Below are 19,564 nucleotides of genomic sequence, written 5' to 3'. Positions count from 1 at the left end.
GGTAACACAGTGGTTAGCATTGATGCTTCACAGGGCCAGGGACCCGGATTTGATTTCCGGCTTGGGTCACTGTCTATGTGGAGTCTGCACGTTCTCCCTGTGTCTGCATGGGTTTTATCTGGATGCCATGGTTTCCTCCCACAAGTCCCAAAAGAGGTGCTTATTAGGTGAATTGGACATCCTGAATCCTCTCTCACTATACACGAACAGGTGCCGGAATGAGGCGACATGGGGATTTTCACAGTAACTTCATTGCAGTGTTAATGTAAGCCTACTTGTGACACTAAGAAAGATGATTATTAAGACATGATGGAGGCGTCACAGCTGTCATCCTCACCCTCCACCAGTGCAGGTACACACACGTCAGTGGGAAAAGATAGTGGACAGGCTTCTGGGGCACAATCTGGTGAGCACCACACTGCTGCTGATGTACATCAGGTGGAGGTAGGAACCCCCAGGCGAGGCAGCAGTCGGAGGTCTGCTGGATCCCAGAACCCAGCTGGGTCCCAGCCTGATGCTGAACCTCTGGTACAGGGTTACCCAGAGAAGATGGAGACATTAGGGTGGGGTTTGGACATTCCGAGGGAGATGTCAGTGACACTTCAGCAGGTCCGTAGCCGATTGGAGGAGTCCCAGAGGCTATGGGTGCTGTAGATGTCGGACCACAGTGGAGAGCATGGTACACCACGTCGGCACCATTAGTGAAGGCGCTCAAGACGTTACGCAGTCAGTGACGGCCATGGCTGAGGGTCTCGGCAGAATGTCCAACTCGCTTAGGATATTACCCAGTACCGGGGCTGACCTTGATGTGGTGCTGCGTGACATGTCCCGCCCTCAGATGGGAATGGCCGAGGCACTGCGGAACATGTCCCAGTTGCAGGTGGGCATTGCTGAGGCGCTGAAGAGCATGGTCCAATCACTGAGGAGTATCACCGAGGGCGTTGACACAATAGTGCAGGCAGAGCTAGGTGATGCAGGAGCAGCCAGGGCTCAAACCAGCTGCCCCACTGTTGCAATGTGAACCCACGGCCCTATGAGCACCGAGCGGGAGAAGGGGGCGCTGGGTGCCAACCCGGACCCGTCCCATGGAGTGGCTACGGTGGCCACCAGCTCCCCCGAGATTCACCTCTCTGATGAGACGGTCAGCACACGGGACAGGCCATGCCACCAACAAGTGAGCCGGGGTCCTCCAGCCCCAGAGCCCCCAGAAAGCGCCCGCCAGGGGCATCGAACGCCACATGACGTGGTAAGCAGCTGGTTGCCTCCACCTCTGTGCATCCTGGGGAGACACCTAGATGTAGAACATAGAACGGTACAGCACAGAACAGGCCCTTCGGCCCTCAATGTTGTGCCGAGCCATGATCACCCTACTCAACCCACGTATCCACCCTATACCCGTAACCCAACAACCCCCCCTTAACCTTACTTTATTAGGACACTACGGGCAATTTAGCATGGCCAATCCACCTAACCCGCACATCTTTGGACTGTGGGAGGAAACCGGAGCACCCGGAGGAAACCCTCGCACACAGGGGGAGGACGTGCAGACTCCACACAGACAGTGACCCAGCCGGGAATCGAACCTGGGACCCTGGAGCTGTGAAGCATTTATGCTAACCACCATGCTACCCTGCTGCCCCTATAGAGCTATAAGGGCCAAGCACATCGAAGATCACCTGAGGGCACCGGGGGGAGGAGGGTAGGTAGGGGATGAGGGGGTGGGTAATCATTATCCCCCTGCCCTCGACAGTGCCAGCATAAATCCAGCACCCTGCAGTGATGGGACACAGACCCTGGGTGTTCGGATGTTGGCCGCTGCATGTGTGGTGTTGCCTCCAGCAGTACTCGGGCACAGCGTCAAGGCAAAATGGCCTGATTGGGATGCCAGGCAATGATTCCCACATGCTACATGGCCTTCCACCCTTGGGAATCCACTTGGGTTGTGTGAAGTACTCACTTAACCACGATTGCCAATTCCATATTAATAATAGCCTTCAGCCGCACGGCCAGAGGTGGGGGTTATGAGTTATCATTCGGCATACAGGCAGGGACAAGGGTTGACCGCAGAACGGATAGACACTATCCAGGGGTTGGCATGGTGGTGCCACACGCGTTTGCCCCCTGGTTGCTCCCTCCCCCACAGCACCTCTCCCCACCATCACATGGAGTTCCACATCTGCGGAGGGTCCGCCAACTCCAGCTGGAGTCTACCCCCCCCCCCCCCCCCCCCGCCCAGCCGTGGAGCCCCACCACCTGACGAGCGCTGGGGTGGGAAGCCCAGCGCTTCCGGGCTCTTTGCCTGTGAGGAAAGATGGCTCCCACCGAGCTCTTTGCCTGTGAGGAAAGATGGCTCCCACAGAAGCCCGTCTGCCAAATTCACGTTTTTCAAAACCAGTACTAATTGGCGTCAGAATGACTACTTGTTGAGGAGGCTGATGAATCATGGGAGGCCATTGGATAAGGGGTGGCTCCTGTTAATTTATGGAAATAGGGCTGAAGTGCTGCTAATTGGTTTCTCGCCACACTTTTTCTTTATAAATGTTTTTATTGAGTTTTTGAACAAAGTATATTTACCGTTATGTACACAGAATAAGAAACATGTATAGAAGAGAAGGGCACACCCAAACAGACCAAAAAAAAGTAATTGTGCACCAGCTCAACAGCAGCAACTCTGTACAACTAGAACATAGAACATTACAGCGCGGTACAGGTCCTTCGGCCTCCGATGTTGCGCCGACCTGTGGAACCAATCTAAACCCCATCTGCACTATTCCATTAGGCAAAATTATTGACAACTCTCGCCACACTATGACGGGATTCCGATTTCTCCTACAGGAGTGGGCTGGTTGCATCGCAAACTGGTGCCTGGCATGGTTGTTGTTTTCGGCCTCTCCCGCTACTCACTGGCCTTATTTCGCTCGAGCGAGAGCGCAACTAGGCCAGAGAATCGCACCCTATCCGTCTTCCACTTAAAATGAGAGAATTTTAAACCACTGAATGAGGCAATTATGTCTAAATAGCTCTGATTGAACAGTAATCCGTAGAGTCGTGCAATGTAATATAGTAGAAATGTCAGAAAAAATAATAATCATCTGAAAAAGTACATATTTACTATGCGCTACATGTATTTAAAATAATACGGTAAGAGAGAGCAGCATTAACTTTTAATTTTGTTTTGAGGGAATTCATTCAGAATGCAGAGTGCAACTGCTCAAAATGCATTTTTTACATTTTCTCTCAACCAAACCAAGGAAACTAAACTTTCGAAAACAACCATAAAACTCTTATAAAGACAATTATGTTCTTAAATAGCATTGTGTAATGGTCATTAAGAGAGAGTCATTAAGGAAAAGAAAGAGGTTATCAGTTTAGCAACAATACCTGTGTGCTTAATTTAGTTGAATTAACAATAACCTAAGATGGTAGTTTATCTGTTTTGATTCTCTGTTCCTTATTTATTCTGGGATTGCTTCATGCTGTGATAACAAATTAATGTACTTAACTGATCTGATATATTTCAAATTGTTTGCAGTTTTTGTTTTCTTTTGTCATTATTTTCTCTCCCTAATGCCTCAAGTGTCACCTTCAGTTTTGCTGACAGTGCAGGCGTTTAATCTTCAACTGATTTACTCAAATTCAAGACGATCAAAATAAATAATGCGAATTCCCCCTCTAACTACTCCAAACACAGATAACAAAGCAGAACAAATAAACATGTTACTTTATATGGTCCGAATGTCTAAAGTTCTGAAATAATTTTTCAGTCAAAGTTAATAACAAGTGTTGTTCGTAATCCACACAGCCAGACTGTTGGTATTTGTTACTTGTTCACTTTGTTTGTGGATGAATGGGATTAATAATAATTTAAAAGTAAACTTTTGACAAGGAATTTGTGGAACGGTGTATATTATCACTGTCCAATAACCACACTTGTGTCACAGTTTGGGATTGTAACTGTGATTGTAACTGGTTTTTAAAACTACAAAGGTGATTCCCAAAGTAGAATGCAGCATTTGATGGGGGATATCTGAGATAGGCCTGGCTTTCTTTCAGGAGCTATGGCTTAAGTTCAAATGCTCATCTGGAAGGGCGCAGTGGTTAGCACTGAGACCGCGCGCTGAGGACCCAGGTTCGAATCCCAGCCCCGGGTCACTGTCCATATGGAGTTTGCACATTTGCCCCATCTCTGCATGGGTTTCACCCCCACAACCGAAAGATGTGCCGGTTAGGTGGATGGACCACACTAAACTGCCCCTTAATTGGAAAGAAAAAATAATTGGGTACTCTAAATTTAAAAAAAAATAAATGCTCACCTGGGCCCAAGTACTGAAAATTCCTGTTGTTAACTTATTTAGTGGGAGAGAAAATGTTTATTTAGTGGGAGAAAACTGGAACATGCAAAGTAACCAATAATGCACAAAAACAACTCTTAATAACAACCACATAAACAGGGCCAAGAGCATTCAACCGTGTACATAGACTTTGAGGGATGATGTTGTGAAAGTTGTCATTTTAATCCTTCAGTCTGGAAATGAACAGTATATTGTGAGCAAGGTAGAACAATAACTGAGGCAGAAGAGAATTTGTACACATTATGGTATTGAATAAAAAGTTAACAACTTGTTTTGGATGGGTTTACTTGTATTACTGAGCAGAACTAATGTTTGTGTCAGGGATATTTGTTAGGCGCCTTGTGTTTATTGGATGCTTTTCCCTGCATGGCAAGTCCCCTGACTGCCGCTGACTGAAATCCAGCAGCACTGGGATGTGGCCCTTGAATGAGTATTAGTTGCTGCCTGGAAGCCTTCCCACCCCAGACTTAATCGGGGGAGACAATGGACTGCCCCTCCTGGACCTTCCTGTCCTATCAAATACCCCCCACAGCCGCCCTCTCAGAACTTGCCTCTGGGAATATTTTGTTTATTAAACGATAACATTCCATATATCACACTAACTATTAAATAACAAGGAAATGTTACCGTTCCACATTGGTACCAATACAAAGCTATATCGGCTTATTTGCAGAAAATAACAAACACAGGGTATCACACTCGCAGGTTCCTCTACAGAAACGGAGGATAAGCCTGAGAATGTGTTATCATGTCCAGAACTTTGTCATAGAAATGATCTGTCCATCAATGTGTTACTTGTTCCACATATCAGTGCCATTCTCCATCCAGGAGCCGCAGCTGTGCAGGCCTCCCACATGGCCCAATCTCACTTGACCCAAATCCTGCATTCACATATTCCACTGGCACTCAAGGTGCAGTTGTACATCCTTGACTTCCAGCGTGTTTAACCCGTGGTGACGTTCCAGTTATATACACCACTCCCCACACCTGCAACAAAAGCATCAAAAATCTGCGAAAGCATTTCTTCAACGGTGTCACCAGGTGGCCCATTTAGATTAATGTCGCGCACCAGGTCGCGCGACGTCTTCTTGCTTCAAACCACATTCCCTTCTGGACTCGTACATCCCCCTGAGCCCGGTGTTCCAGGACCCAGGCATCTTCAAAAAATTGTCCTTCTTTCTGGCTACAGAAAAGGAGGAAACAGAAACAGCAACCTCCAGGCATTTGCAAGCAGCAAACACACCTGCAACTGTTAAGTGGTCTATAATTCTGCTCATTATAACCAATCTCCAAAGGTGGTGTTCACTGTCATATTTTTACCATTGATTATAAGATGTTCTTTTTATTGCTATTGTTTCTTTTACCAAATCTGCATCCTGTAACGATGGGTGAATTGCCATTCAGGATAAACTTATAAGATACAGTAGGTAGATCTGTTCCAATTGCTCACCCAAAATGAGTGTAATTTTCATTGCCTTCTAATCTTACTGGAGTCTTGTAATCGACATCACCAATGATGCCACACTTTAGTTTGGATATGTACATCAAAAATAATTTTACCACAATAATCTCAACCTTTTAACGTAAACGTTACAATCTTGCTGGCATTACAAGATTTTTAATTGTGTCATTCTTGAATCTTTTGATTCATAAGCTTAATACTAATGCCATGGTCTTTTAGGCTGAAATAGCTCTATGTATGTATATAATCATAGGGAAAAGAAAGTATGACTAGCATTTTATTTACTCTATTCTTAAAGTTACAAAACCAATGCGCAGAGTGGACAGGACAAGCTCTTAATCCATCTCATTGCTTGCTCCAAAAAAACAATTCAAATTGAATCTAATTCATGGTCTTCACAAGAAAGACATAAAAGACCCAAACTGACAAGAAAAGGCAGGCATTTTGAATTAATCTTGTAACAAGTAACCGTCATGAACCATGTTAAACTATGCTGGATAATCATGAAGTATTAAATTGCAGTGTGAGTTATTTCTAAAGAGTTATAAAAACCTTTTGTTTGCCTTGAGAGTGGAAATGAGATGGTGGTGTAAGATAAAGAATTTGAAAAGACTTTTTAGCTCATCGTGTTTATTCCTTTCAATAGACTTTGCACACTTGCAAAGAATCTCTCACAGATGGTCCACATCTATTGTGAAGCATAGGTCTCTGTTAAGAGGAAGGCATGCAGATGTGGGAATAGGATACATATCTCCACTTAAATAAATTGCAAAGAGGTTTGTAAGAGTTGTGGTATGGGACAACGTAGTAACTTTTCATGGATCAGTCCCTTGAAGGTATATAAAATATTTTTCTTCCCTAAAATGTGCAATTGGCTCCTGCAAAAAAAAAAAATCCCTGGAGAGTCTGGGCGCGATTCTCGTGAAACCCGGAGTGTTTCACTCCGGTGTCGGATGCCGCTCCTCGCCCCCTATTTCTCCCCCCCCCCCCCAGGAGTGGCATTGCGCGGATATCGGGCCGCCGGGCATTGATGCTTGCATCAAAGCGGCACGCCGAGTATGACGCGGCCGGCGGCGCCTAAGTGACGTCAGCCGTACATGCGCAGGTTGGCCGGCTCCAACCCGCGCATGCGCGGTTGCCGTCTTCTGCCCCGCAAGACATGGCGGCTTGATCTTGCGGGGCGGCGGAGGGGAAAGAGTGCGCCTCTTAGAGACGCCGGCCCGACGATCGGTGGGCACCGATCGCGGGCCAGTCACCTCACGAGCACGCCCATGGTTCTCGATCCTCTCTCAGCGCCCCACAGGCCCCACACTTACCTGTCGCGCGATGTTCACGCTGGCAACGACCAGGTGTGCTTGCCGCCGGCGTGAACCGGTCGGGGTCGTCAAGCTGCTCGGCCCACGAATCGCCGGTCGCCGGGAAAAACGGCGAGCGGCGATTCTCTGAGCGGCGTGTCGCAAAACGCGACATGCCATTTTGGGAGGGGGGGGGGGAAAGAGAGAGAGAGAATCGCGGGGGGTGCCAGGGCGGCGTGGCGTGATTCGCCCGGCCCACCCGCGATTCTCCCCCCTGGCATGGGGAGCGGAGAATCGCGGCCTGTATGTTTACAGATACCTTTTTTTGCCAAGGTTGCATACTTTATCTCACTGAAGTAATCTCAGACTGATGAGTGTGAAGATGGTTAATTTTTATGAAGTCTTCCAGGGGACTCAGATTGTGTAGATGTAACACTGAGAAATAACAGATTATTAATATTGTGGTAGTCTTACATCACAGCTCTGTTTCAACAGTAAGGGTAAGTTTGAGGATATCTTCTGAATGATAAAGGCTTTCTGTGCCTCCTTTATTGTTTATGTACTGAGGATTACAATGGCTGCAGGGGAGCAATACAACAAAGCTCCTATTACAAACCATTGAAAAGATATATCAGGTGGCTAAGTTGATCAGGGGTGCCCTGCAGTGTGTTCCAAGAATAGACTTCCTAAACAGTGGTTACCTTCTGTGACATTGCACTGTTTCACCCTGCAAAAAGACCAGGGGGGCTGGATTCTCCAATCCCGTGGCAGAGTGTCCACGCCATCGGAAACGCCGCCGTGTTTTTCGACGGCGTGAACAGGCGGCTCCCACGACTAATTCTGGCCCCGACAGGGGGCCAGCACGGCGCTGGAGCGGTTTGCGCTGCTCCAGCTGCCGATCCCGCCGCGAACTGTGCGCCGCAGGATGCCTGCATGCGCAGTTGCGCTGGCGCCAATGAGGACATGCACAGTGGCCTCCTTCAAAGCGCCGACCCCAACGCAACATGGCGCAGGGCTACAGGGGCCGGCGCGTAGGAAAGGAGGCCAGGCCACATCGGTGCCCCCCCCCCCCGGCCGGTGTCGGACCCTCCCTCCCCCAACAAAGGCCGCCACCCGACCCTTACATGCCAAGGTCCTGCCGGCCCAGAGCAGGTTAGAACAGCGGCAGCTGGACTCTGCTCTTTCTGCCGGCCCCTCGGCCCATCCGGGCCGGAGAATCGGCCGGCCGCGTAGAGCGGTCCAGGACCGGCGCCGCAGAGCGGAGAATCGCTTGCCGGTGTCGGGGTGGCGTGGCCCGGTCTCGGGTATTCTCCGGCCCGGCCCAGGGCTGGGAGAATCCTGCCTCAGATGTTCAGTAGAATCACCTTGATGCAACTGAATTGGATGGTGATAACTTTAAAAGTAATTTTCAATAGATTAATGTCAAAGTTAACCAAAATGCTTTGTGCTTATCTATCTATTGACTGGTCTGAACAGCGAATTAAACTGAAAAGGTGCACAGAATTTTCTGTTGAAAAGGTTTTTTTGAAGCAAAGTTCAGGCTGTTCTTTACATCAGAAACTTGTTTGAATGTTTTACTGTTCTAATTCTGGATTGTGATCTACATCCCTTATTGCCTGTTACTTAGCAACAAGCTACATTTTCATGAGAACATAACTGATTAAAGGCAGACACATGAGCTGGTTTTTGTTCATTCTCCCCACTGTCAATTAGTTTTTGTTTCTCTTGTACTGCTTTCTGTTGTACCACAATGTAGTTGAGAGTGCAAACAATTAAAGCATTCTCGGGTACGGGCAATGCTGTGACTCTGAGATTGAATTTAATTAAGCTATGCAGTTTCCTCCTCCATTCCCATGAGAAACACTACACCCTTAATTAGTACTCATCCTGACATAAAAAGTTAAAAACAAGAGTTTGAAAAGAAGAATTGTAAATCTGAACTCAGACCGTCGTATCTCGAGGCAAAGGAGATTGGTATACCTGTGCATCTTGTCTATGCGCTGCTACCAAAACGTACTTAGATATTATTTGCAGAATTGTGTTGAAGATACCAAAACACAGTATTATTTCAGTCTGTTGCATTTGGCAGTTTGTACATTGCATAGTGGTGTTGCACTAGTTCCCTCTGCCATTAACATTGATTTGCTATGTGTTATTACTGTGACAAAAACTATAATTACGATCGGTATTCCTCTCCTATTGCCACTACAAAAGTAATCTTAAATTTATAAATTTTGGTCATTTTCACCCGTACTGCCAGGTAAAACAGGGAAACCCACGCATGATGCAGGTTTTGCCTACTTGTCTCCCAATGTGGCAATCAAGATCCAGTGTATGGGTTGCACATTGAAAAGTTCCAGCCACTTTACACAGGTGAGCACTTGGGTACCCCAGTGGTAGGTCCCTTTCAGGGTGTCATGGCCAGATTGAGGATGGTTGTTTTATCACAAGACTTTACAGGGCTCTACTGCCCCGTTGTTTCCTGGTGGAGTCAGTGAAAATCTTCCCATTGTTACTCAGACTGTCCTGATGATGGATCCTCAACCGAAATATTTCTCGCCATAGGTAATGACTGAACTGCTGAGTGTTTCCAGCATTTTTCAGCTTTCGATTAAATCTTATATTATCTTTAGTATGGCCAGGTATCTTATGTATCAAACAGGCAGTTGGAGAGATTCTTCTGAATCTAATGTCAGTGTGAACAAACATTTTTGAATGATTGTTCATCTAATGCAGTTACGAAAGATACACCTGTCTTACATTTTATTGTGTATTCAAAAGATGTTGAATGATCTCTCTGAGACTGAACTTCAATCAAAAAGCAGTCTGTGGTTCAGCTGAATCAATGACACAGCACTAGCATTTGGATGAAATGAAATATAGCAAAAATTTGCAGGGCTACGGGAAATATAAGAGGAATGGCATCAATTAGAATAGCTCTATCAAAGAGTCAGCACAGGTAAAATGGACCACGCTATCTGCTCTGGTTCTGTTTCATTCATTGATTCTCTCTGATCTATTTTGAATTCTCTGCTTGAAGGCAGGTCCTTGGTGAGTATTCGCTGAACTAAATATTTCAAAAAAAATTTAAAACTACAGGTAGGGCGAGGAAGCAGGCCTGAGTGTACCTCAGCTGGAACTAAACCCTGTGCTGATCAAAATATTCTGGGTGCGATTCAGCGGGTCAAAGTTAATGTCTGGTTTTGGGTGCGTTTAGCGGCGAGTTGTGCAAGGGCCATGTTGGCGCGATTGCAGTCTGTGTTCAACCGCACTTTGTGCCAAAAAAGAAGCTCCCGTGAGATTCTTGACATTACTGGCTCCTTCACCGTCTGATTTACCTGACTTGCTTCTCAGCTGCTTGCCACTAACAAGGGGGAGCTGCTTTTAAACGCTCCCTCACCACACTCTCCCAGCCAACACACAAGCATAGCAGAGCGCAGACTTGCTCCTCGCCTTCGGGATGCCAGACTTCTCAGTGCTGTGGTTGAGAGGCTGGGCACTCTGTTCCCCCAGGCAGCAGGATGAGAAATGCTACCTGGGAGGCAGTGGCAGCAACTATCAGTGCGGGCAGCATGATGTGGAGGACTGTTGTCCAATGTCTGAACAAGACCAGCGACCTCCAATGAGCTGCAAGGGTAAGTAACCACTTCTGTCCTGGCATTGGTTCTGCCTCCCAGCTCTCGAATTCCCAAATCACCCCCACCCCAATCGTCTGACTGACACCTTGCACCCTCCCCACATCCGATTTTCAAGCTTGCTCTTCAGAACCTCTACCAGCGCAACACCTTCATGTCCAGGTGTGGTGCCCATGCAAGCCACCTGCTATAGACTCCCCCCCCCCCCCCCCCCCCCCCCCCCAACCAATCCATCAAGCGTGCGGTTCTCAATTTTCTCCCTTTGTCCCCACAGGAGAAGATAGCCCATAATAAATGGCAAAGGGCCAAATTGTGGGTGGAGGAATCCCAGAAATTAAGAGTCCTCACCCCCTATGGGAAACAGGCCTTGGAAATCATGGGGTTGCCTGAGGAGAGCGCAATCACTGACAACAAGTTTACCCTGCGCCACAGAGGTGAGGATCCACTGCCCCTTCACCCAGATGACCTATGTCGAGTGAGTTGTTCATGTCAGACAAATGATCCTTCTCACTGACCACGGGCGGGATTCTCCAACCCCCTGCCGGGTCGGAGAATTGCCCGGGGCTGGCGTCAATACCGCGGGCCCCCTGCGCCGGTAGGTGGGCCCCCCGCAGCGATTCTCCGGCCCACGATGGGCCGAAGTCCCGTCGCTGACAGGCCTCTCCCGCCGACGTGGATTAAACCACCTACCTGACTGGCGGGATTGGCGGTGCGGGCGGGCGCCGGGGTCCTGGGGGTGCGGGGCGATCTGACCCCGGGGGGTGCCCCCACGGTGGCCTGGCCCGTGATTGGGGCCCACCAATTGGCGGGCAGGCCTGTGCCGTGGGGGCACTCTTTTTCTTCCGCCTTCGCCATGGTCTTCACCATGGCAGAGGCGGAAGAGACCCCCTCCCGTGTGCATGCGCCGGTATGACGTCAGCAGCCGCTGATGCTTCGGCGCATGCGCGGACTTACGCCAGCTGGCGAAGTCCTTTCGGCCCCAGCTGACGTGGCATCAAAGGCCGTTCATGCCAGCCGGCGGAGTGGGAACCACTCCGGCACGGGCCTAGCCCCTCAATGTGAGGGCTTGGCCCCTAAAGGTGCGGAGACTTCCGCACCTTTGGGGTGGCCCGATGCCGGAGTGGTTCACGCCATTCCAACATGTCGGGGCCCCGCCGGGTAGGGGAGAATCCCGGCCCACATGTCCATTGTATTGCAGGATCACCATTTGATGAGGCCTGGCCAGCCAGCGTCGAAGAGAACACTGTGGAGAGAGCTCAGAGGAGACCACCGATGAGGCATCACAGCTATCACCCCCACCTTCCACCAGTGCAGAGATGCACATCTCAATGGGCGACATTAGTGAACAGGCTTGTGGGGCACAGTCTGGTGAGCACCACACAGTTGTTGATGCACATCAGGTGGAGGCAGGAACATCCTTGGGAGAGAGCAGTAGGAGGTTGCTAGATCCCAGGGCACAGCTGGGCCCCAGCCAGATGCTGAGCCTTTGGACAGTGATCTCCCAAAGCTGATGCAGGTGATAGATTATAGCTGTGAGATTCAGAAGGAGGTGTCAGTGACATTCTAGTGTCTGTAAGGTCGATTGGAGGAGTGCCAAAGGATTCAAGCATGGAGTTGGTGCCAAAATGCCAACAATGTAGCGACCGCAGTGGAAAACCTGGAGCATAGCATCCGCGTCTTGAGTGGTGGTGTCCAAGGCATGGCTCAGTCTGTGATGACCATGTGCCAGTCGCTGAGGAGCGTGTCCCAGACTGGGTGCACTGTAGAGCATGGCCCAGTCACTGAGGACTATTGGTGAGACAATGGGAAGCCTCCAGGACTGGCAGCATCAGATGACTCAGAGGCCTCTGGAGCTCACTGCAGCTACCCCTCCGTCCCATGGAGTCCTACTGTATGACTTGTGTCAAGTGAGGGCCCCACTGGAACCATCTGGGAAGAGGAAGAACTGGTCAACCCGGGGCTAGCCACCAAGGAGATGATGGTTGGCTCAAGTTCTTCCGAATCTCCGTCTCCTGATACTGCAGCATTTCAAGGGCAGCGGGCAGAACAGGGTAGCACAGCGAGCTAGTGACACCGGTAAATTGCCGGGGTCCCTTGCTCCAGGTCCTTCAGAGGATGTCTGCGTGGAGCATCAAAGGCCACTGTGTGCAGAAAGCAGCAGGCTGCCTCTGCCCCTGTTGTGCATCCTGGGGACACACATAGCACCCATCCATGAAAGATCAAGAAGAATGAGCAGCACTGTGGACACTGGTGGGGCCACTCTCTGTAGCTAGGGGAAAATGGAAATCTGTCACAGTAAAACATGTCACACCTCTAAATGTGAAGCATCTGTCGCGTTAATCTTCACAGCGGGTCTGGCCACATCCCCATCCCCTGTTACCCTCCGCCCTCTGTGTCCCCCACTCCCCTACTGATACAGTGTTCCAAGATCAAATCCCCCAATGCAGACCCCATTCAGAGGATGTGTGAGCACGCTATCAGTAGAAAGACAGGGGTCAGACTTTAGTAGAAACTGAGGAACACCAAAGCTTTCATACAGCAAGTTATCATCACTCTTCTGCCTCGTTTAGTGATAAGGCCCATCTCCCAGGAATGATTGAATGGGTGAGCAGGGTGATGGCGGAGAGGGCGGTGTGATGGTTGAAGTACGGGGAGTGGGGAGGCAGCCTTGCTGCCCTGCATCTTGGTGGGCCTGGTCCAGCTAGAAGACGATATAGTTTGATGCCTGGGCATACAAGCCCAGGTGGCATGGCGGCACAATAGTTAGCTCTACTGTCACACAGCACCAGGGAGCTGGGTTTGATTCCAGTCTTGGGTGACTGTATGGAGTTTGCAGGTGTTCCCCGTACCCTCATGGGTTTCCTCCGGTTATTCCTGTTTCCTCCCACAGTCCAAAGATGTGCAGGTTAGGTGGATTGGCCATGCTAAATTGCTCCTTGGTGTCCAAAGGTTAGGATAGGTGGTGTTATAGGGATAGGGCAGGGGATTAGACCTCGGTAGGCTGCTCTTTAGGAGGGTCGGTGCAGACTTGATGGGCCGAATGGCCTCCTTCTGCACTGTAGGAATTCTATGATACAAAGCATCCATCACTCCCCCATTGCACGTGTGGGCTGCAGATTGTGATACCCCACATAGGTCTCCATCTGAACTCTGGAATGACCTGGTGACATAAATGTTTAGGGCTGCGTTACCCTTCATGGCCACCAGGAGCGTATGTCCTCCTCCTCCACAGGGTACCGGTTCCCGAGGACGTGGCAAAGGTGCTCCAATGTCTCTCTACGGAGATGCAATCATCTGTGGAATATGCTGTCTTTCAGCTCATGGAATGACCAATGATGCCTGTACACTTTGGGCCATCGCTGGCCTCCTATCTGGGTCTCCCCTCAGTCTGATGGGCGGCCGGATATTCAGGGTGTGCAGCGTCCCCCTGAACATGGGGTGCTGCCTCCAGCTTGGAATAGCCTTCAGCTGTGAAGCTAGAGGTTGGTCATAGTCACAGGGGGTGAAATTGACTTTCAGTAGAGAAGTTACAGCAGGGCTCTGTTCTGGATGAGTTTAGTAAGACAGACAGGCTGCAGCTATGGTTGCCACCGTTATGGTGTCCACAATATTTAAAGATAGCCTGAAGGCCTCACGGATGCAAAGCCGCTCAACCCCGTCCCCACCCCCATCCCGCGGGGCCCAGGGTTGACCCACGACATGGAAAGCTTCAGCCCCCTGACCAAGCCTAACCCCCTTGAAGGACCCCACCTCCAGCACTAGGGCAGAAGCTCTGGTGCCCTGGAGCAGCATACAGGAAATTGGAAATGGCTACTCACCTCCTCAGTTTCCCCATAGAAGACCTTAGAACATAGAACATAGAACAGTACAGCACAGAACAGGCCCTTCGGCCCTCGATGTTGTGCCGAGCAATGATCACCCTACTTAAACCCACGTAACCCGTAACCCAACAATCCCCCCATTAACCTTACACTACGGGCAATTTAACATGGCCAATCCACCTAACCTGCACATCTTTGGACTGTGGGAGGAAACCGGAGCACCCGGAGGAAACCCACGCACACACGGGGAGGACGTGCAGACTCCACACAGACAGTGACCCAGCCGGGAATCGAACCTGGGACCCTGGAGCTGTGAAGCATTGATGCTAACCACCATGCTACCGTGAGGCCCCACTGTGCCAGCTTCACATTTTTGAAAAGCAGTACTGAACACCGCCCATGAGACTTCCCACTGGGGAGTTGGGTAATTCTTAGGAGGGCGCTGCATTCGACTTCAATCTTGTTAATGAGATTGAAATTAATGCAAATTAGGGTTAATTATATTCTTGCTTGGGCAGCACGGTGGCACAGTGGGTTAGCCCTGTTGCCTCACGGCGCCGAGGTCCCAGGTTCGATCCCGGCTCTGGGTCACTGTCCGTGTGGAGTTTGCACATTCTCCCCGTGTTTGCGTGGGTTTCGCCCCCACAGCCCAAAAGATGTGCAGAGTAGGTGAATTGGCCACGCTAAATTGCCCCTTAATTGGAAAAAATTGGGTACTCTAAATTTAAAAAAAACTTTTTCAAAAAAAATGATGTTCTTGCCATTTTTGGATGAGATCCAGAACTTACGTCGGGAGCGGGCCAGGCGAATCAAAATGGTTCGCACCTGGTGCGAATCTCTATTTTTTCCCCGTCCTGCTATTCATCTGGAAGGCCTGGATCCGCGTAGGGCGCAAAGCGGTCGCTGATTTGTGCCTTATATTAGTGAATATTGGCACCTGTGGTCATCTAACTGCTCCTTCCCCTTATCTGAACTAGATGTAAGATATAAAAAAGTGAAAACCCTCATCCCCACGAGTACAGCATAGATTTCAAGTTTGTATGCTGCTCAAGCTTGGGTGTACTGTATTTGGCCTGAACAATTTTGGAAAAAGGGAGAAAATTACAGCTATTCCTACTGTTCTTTGTCGAGACAGATATTGGGTGAGAGTGGGATCGGTAATGGAGTACTGCAATTGAATGATCCAATTTGATTTCTAAGAATAGGTGCATAGAATAAGTACCAATTAAATGAGCCTTACAAAGTAGATGATGAGCACAGCTTGAATTCGCTGTAGCAAAAAGCTAATTTTTATTGCTGTGCATTGCAGCAAAATATATAATTTAAATGTTTTAGAAACAAAATATGATTTACAAAAAGCTAATCACCATAAAGCAGTGGTCTGCCTATAAATGTTCACAAATATAATATTTTGGTCAGTGGATGCTCAAAGCATTCATTTCTGAAGAAAACCTTTGACATTGAATAGCCAGGCAATTTACTGGAAATATGATGTTCTGTATATTTGTAGCGATCTATGGAGTAATGCATGGTTCTTTAATTGGCTATTAGAATATAGGGACGGCATTCATAGATGCATAGAATTCACAGTGCAGAAGGAGGTCATTCAGCCCATCGAGTATGCACCGGCTTTTGGAAAGAGCACCCCACTTAAGGCGACACCTCCAACCTATCCCCGTTAACCAGTAACTTCACCTAACCTGAGGGCAATTTATCATGGCCAATCCACCTAACCTGCACATCTTTGGACTGTGGGAGGAAACCGGAGCACCGGAGGAAACCCACGCAGACACGGGGAGAACGTGCAAACTCCACACAGACAGTGACCCAGCCAGGAATCGAACCTTGGACCCTGGAGCTGTGAAGCAACGGTGCCAGCCACTGTGCTACTGTGCTGTCCCTGGTGGTGCAGTGGTTAGCACTGCTGCCTCATGGCACCGAGAACCTGGGTTCAATCCCGGTGCTGGGTCACTGTTCGTGTGGAGTTTGCACATTCTCCATGTGTCTGCGTTGGTCTCACCCACACAACACAAAAATATGAAAATGAAATGAAAAATGAAAATCGCTTATTGTCACACGTAGGCTTCAAATGAAGTTACTGTGAAAAGCCCCTAGTCGCCACATTCCGGCGCCTGTTCGGGGAGGCTGGTACAGGAATTGAACCGTGCTGCTGGCCTGCCTCGGTCTGCTTTCAAAGCCAGCGATTTAGCCCTGTGCTAAATCAGCCCCTTGTGCCGGGTAGGTGGATTGGCGATGCTAAATTGCCCCTTAATTGGAAAAAAAATTGAGAACTCTAAATTTATTTTTTTAAATTAAAATATGTTGAAAATGATCCAAAACATAACAGTGAGTGTTACGGGGCAGGGTTTAGAGAACCCCAATGTGTATCATGGAGTTTACCTGACCCATAACTTTAAATAGGTTTTGGTTATGGGGAGCACAAGGGCCCACTTTACAGGTGTGGTGCAACAGAGAGCTAAAGTATGTTTAAACAAAAACAATATTTATTCTATGAATCCAGTTAACATTTATAAACACACACAGTAAACATCTTAGCAACTATCAACTCAAATACTCCCCCCAAAGAATACAGTACTCTATAAGTAACCCTTAATCTTTCCTTACAACATTCATAAGACAAATACCCTCTCCAACACAGACATCAGGTTTAAATTATCTACTGAGAGCCATTATCACTTTTAAATTAGCAAGTGATTTGAAGACATTTCTTTCATGCAGAAAGAGATCAGAATTACACCTGGTTTTGCTGGATGCAGCTCCCAATCTGCAAAACGAAACTAAACACACCCTGTAGCTGCCAGCCCAAAGCGAAAATAAAGCAGACAGCCCAGACTAGGTCCACCCACACTCTGACATCACTGCAGCTATTTAACAAACCCCATTTCATAAAGGTACATCCACTTCAGCTATTTGATAAACACACATTTCTTAAAGGTACTCCCACATAACAGTGAGAAACATTTTGAGGCTGGCTAGCAGAAACTATTTGATAGCACTCTGGAAAAATATAGGACATTGATTACTGTTCCATTCCCACTACTGGTATAACTGACCCGGTTTTCCACAGGGCTAACCATGGGCAGTTGTAACACTCAGTTGAATTAGCTCCTTTTAAGATGCAAATTGATGACCTCTAATGTACAGAGAATTCCGATTGTCATTTAGAACAGTACTAGGTGAGGCTTCTGCACACTCTACCTAGAATATGCAGCCAAAGATGAGCCCATTAAATGTTTTCATTAATTTTGAGGCTGGGAGGAACAAGCTCTATGAAATTGCTGCTGCTATAACGGACACCAGTATTGTAACTCTGAGACACCAGTGGACACCAATATTGTAACTTTTCCAACTAGGAGTTATAATTTTGGCAGGCGCAGGGCTGACTGACTTCCAGAGTGTTTATATCCCACATTTCTTTGGATAAAGGCATGGTTCTGAGAATGGTCAAGACCTCCTGTCAGAATTGGGTGATCAGCCTGCTTACGGGTGGGGAGGAGGGGTTTAAATCTTTCATATGGGAGCACAAATTATGAATTGCATTCGGAAATATCTGTACAGTAATTTATTTCAAATTCACTGCAATTTAATACCAAAAATAAAATGCTGGGGCCACTCACTTTGATGACGATGGATTTTAGCAACATAAGTTGAAGTGTCATACAATTTTTAATTAAATTTTATCTGATACTTTTGCGAATCCCAATTTAAAAACGTTACTGATCAAATATATCCAGAAGTGATTACTCTTCATTTTTTGTGCAAGTGTTGCAAAGAACAAAATTACATTTTAGCATTGGATAATAATAAGTCTGTGTCTGATTTCTCCCTCCTATATAGCCTTTACTTTTATTGGTGGTTAAGATTAGCAAACCTAGCGTGGACTAGGGATTGAACCTGACTCTCCAGGGCACCTATTGAATAGGAATGCCCAGTCGTGTAACTTTGGATGAATATATGGCGTTGAAAGAATGTGAAAACCAACTTCATGTATATTTTTTGTGGCTTTAATGGAATAATTTTACAATACTTGGCCGAATCCCATTTTTTTCATCATTTCCTTTGATCTATTGCCAGACACTCACTGTCTTCCTATCTCATTTATTTTATAGCTTGGTATTCCCCGTACCTCTGACTTGAGTTTTACCCTTGTGCCATTTATGGCTATCTCACTTTCTTGATTTTCTATTTAACTTTTTTAGAATGACTTCTTTCCGGTTGTACTTTGTTCATTTTACAGAGTTATCCAAATCAAAGGGATGATGCCATTAGTTTCAGGGTGGGTTTCATATCTAGTCTTATAAAATGACTGCAGCACAAGCGGAATCAGCTCAGTTATAGTGCTTAACTTACAAAATTTTGAAAGTCTTGCTGTATTAAGAATATATGCCTGGATGCATCTGTGGTCAATACAACTTCACATTTTGTGGCACACTTCTGTGTGCATATTTCTCATTTTAAATTCTTGGAGTTAGTTTCATCTCTGTGCACTTGCCACTATGATTCAGCAATCTGGCTACCTGGTCTTCACAAATCATGCAAAATGCGTCCTTCTTTTAAAATAATTGCTATTCTTTTCCCTTGGTTTAGTAGCTGAAATTCCTCGGGGCGATTCTCCGAGCCCCGCGCCAGACCGGAGAATTGCCGCAACCGTGCCACGACGTCCCGACGTCGGCACGCGATTCTCCGAGGTGTGGGGAATTGCCGCCATTTGCACATTTGGCACCGGGAAAGGAGGCTGGAGCGGTGTGAACCGCTCCAGCGCCGCGCTCACCCACTGTGGGGGCCAGAACCGGTCATCCCTGTGCCCGTTTCACGCAGTCGTGAAACGTGACGGCGTTCACGATGGCGCGAACACTTGCGCTCCATATTGGAGAATCGCCCCCCTCATGTCCAAGCTAAGATTTTAAATCAAATCAAGTGTTAATGGGCAAAATCGGATCATAATCTGGCGAAGAATTGGACGTCCCACTGAAATTGA

At 47.9% G+C, this 19,564-nt stretch overlaps 1 protein-coding gene across 6 annotated transcripts in view; it reads left to right on the top strand.

Moving 5' to 3' along the window:
• The window catches only part of LOC119955411 (disabled homolog 2-interacting protein-like), a 1,014,916-nt gene that overhangs the window by 293,168 nt on the left and 702,184 nt on the right, over positions 1 to 19,564 (top strand). The window lies entirely within an intron of this gene.

The sequence above is a fragment of the Scyliorhinus canicula genome, chromosome 21, assembly GCF_902713615.1.
Source record: "Scyliorhinus canicula chromosome 21, sScyCan1.1, whole genome shotgun sequence".
Classification (NCBI taxonomy): Eukaryota; Metazoa; Chordata; class Chondrichthyes; order Carcharhiniformes; family Scyliorhinidae; genus Scyliorhinus; species Scyliorhinus canicula.
Note: the sequence above shows the minus strand (reverse complement) of the source record. Positions and strands in the feature narration are given on the sequence as shown.